The 2,500-nt window shown below is 48.1% G+C and overlaps 1 protein-coding gene across 2 annotated transcripts in view; it reads left to right on the forward strand.

Annotated features, from left to right (window-relative positions):
* The window catches only part of LOC105904571 (ephrin type-B receptor 4b-like), a 39,481-nt gene that overhangs the window by 11,329 nt on the left and 25,652 nt on the right, over nt 1-2,500 (forward strand). The window lies entirely within an intron of this gene.

Below are 2,500 nucleotides of genomic sequence, written 5' to 3' on the forward strand. Positions count from 1 at the left end.
TATGGTTGGGTCTGGTGTTCTGCTCTCCTGTGTATTTGTTTATTGTGTGTGTGTGTGTGTGTGTGTGTGTGTGTGTGTTCATGTCCTTTTTAGGGTCTCCACACCAGACAACCCCTCCAGGTCTTGTTCTGTCTCGGAGCCCTCTTTTATCTTATCTCCTTCCTATCCCTTCTGTCTCTTTCTACACAGACACACACACACACACACACACACACACACACACACACACACACACACACACACACACACACACACACACACACACACACACACACACACACACACACCAGACACACACACACCACACCCAGTATGTGAAGGCTGGTTGTGGGATTCTGAAAAGTTAACCAAAACACACACCACAATCAACACATAACACCCCCATTTACAAAACTGAAATTACTTTCCACCCGTCTCCCCCTCTCTCTCCCTCCCTCTCTCTCTGTCCCTGTCTCTCTCTCTTTTCCCCTCTCTCTCTCTCTCCAGCCCTCCTTCTCTCTCTCTCTCCCCCTCTCTCTCGCCCCCACTCTCCCTCTGTCTGCACTCCAGCTGTGAGCGCCTTACTTCCACGTTTATCATCTATCCTGGCTTTTTTCTCTGTTCTTCTCTCTCTATCTTTCTCTCTTTCTCTCCCTCCTGTGTTCTGATCCCTCTCTCTTATCAGCTCTCTGCAGCCTCTTCTCACTGGGGAGAAAGAGAGAGAGAGAGAGAGAGGGAGGGAAAGAGAAAGAGAGAGAGAGAAAGAGAGGAACAGAGAGAGGGGTTGTAAGAAAGGGCACAGGGGGAAAGAGAGGGACAGAGAGAAAGAGAGGGACAGAGAGAAAGAGAGGGATATTATCAGGGAAAATGGGCACAGAAAAGACGGAGGGTGGAGTGGCGGAGGGAGAGAAAAAAAAAAAAAAATGAGAAACGGGGAGAGGGGGAAGCAAACAGGCAGAGAAAGATAGAAAGAAAGGGAGAAAGAGAGACAGTGAGAGAGAGGTGAGTGCCAGGAACACAGGGACCTGATGGTAAAGGTTACTTGTTGATGAGGTCATCAATTTGGGGTTACAGTCTCCAAAACATTTGTGTGTGTATATGTGTGTGTGTGTGTGTGTGTGCGTGTAAGGATGTGTGTGTGTGTGTGTGTGTGTGTGTGTGTGTGTGTGTGTGTGTGTGTGTGTGTGTGTGTGTGTAAGGACGGGTGTGGGGGTGAATGCTTCAGTTCTCATTTGTTTTATTCCCAAAAGTGGCCTGCGGCTACTCAGCTGCCACCACCTGTGCTTGTGCGCATGTGTGTGTGTCTGTGTCTGTGTCTGTGTCTGTGTGTGTGTGTGTGTGTGTGTGTTTGTGAGTTAGTTCCAGCCAAATCTGTGGACATCCTCCTCAATTCACACATTGCCAGTGTGTCATAAACTGATAGCCCACGCTGTACAGACACACACACACACACAAACACACACACACACACACACACACACACACACACACACACACACACACACACAAACACAAACTGGAGCACCCTCCCTGTCTGTTACGCATAATTATAATTATGATGTGACATTTCAAAACAAATGGAAGCACTTCTCTGCATATGCAAAAAGCAAAATTGGAATGTAATGGAATCTAATCTAAGAACAGTTTGTGTGTGTGTGTGTGTGTGTTACGCTGTCGCCAATAGTTACCGCCCCAAGGCCACAACATGGACATCATCATACACTATGCATTTTTAATCAGAGAAAAGGACAGCTGTGTGTGTGTGTGTGTGTGTGTGTGTGTGTCTGTGTGTTTCACCAACCTACTCCTTTTTTTTTTTTGCTGGCTCAGTCTTGCCTCCCTCTAAAATGTTCTCTCTCTCTCTCTCTCTCTCTCTCTCTCTGGGGCATTATGGATTTTAGCTCCAGAAACAAAAGACCATGGAGAGAGTGGGAGTGAGAGAGAGAGAGAAAAAGAGAAAAAGAGAACCTGCTAAGGGATTTAGTATCTTCTCCTTTCTCTTCTCCCATCTGTCTGCTGCCTTCCCCCTCTTTCTGTCTTTCACTCTTTCCCATTCTTGCTCTCTCTGTCTCTCCCTCTCCCTCTCGCTATGCCCCTCGTGTTCTCTCTATCCCCACGCTTACTGAACAGTAGACGCGTTTTGGCAGCCTCCTCTGGCTGCACCCAGATCAGTGACATGGTGGTTTTCAGCCGATCCAAAAACAGCATTCGCGTCCCTCCGACTGCTCCCAGCCTAGTCGTATCATCATTCAGAGTTTTTTTGTGTTGTTCGTCCATTCAGAAAGATGATCTCAAGCTAGACCCGTAGTTCCACGGCCTCTCTAAAGAGCTAAACAGACTCTGAGTCAGTTTGGCATGGAGGCGCTTAATGAGCGGGGAGGGGGACATGAACATACGGGGCTGTTCCCAGGTCAGATTTATGGGCTGACTGCGTGTGGTGCTGATTTGAACCGACAGCAGTGGAGAGGTTAAGTGTTGCGGGTCAAGCTGTGAGGAACTGTAGGCCCCACTGAGCGAACAC

This window comes from Clupea harengus, chromosome 18 (assembly GCF_900700415.2).
Source record: "Clupea harengus chromosome 18, Ch_v2.0.2, whole genome shotgun sequence".
NCBI lineage: Eukaryota > Metazoa > Chordata > Actinopteri > Clupeiformes > Clupeidae > Clupea > Clupea harengus.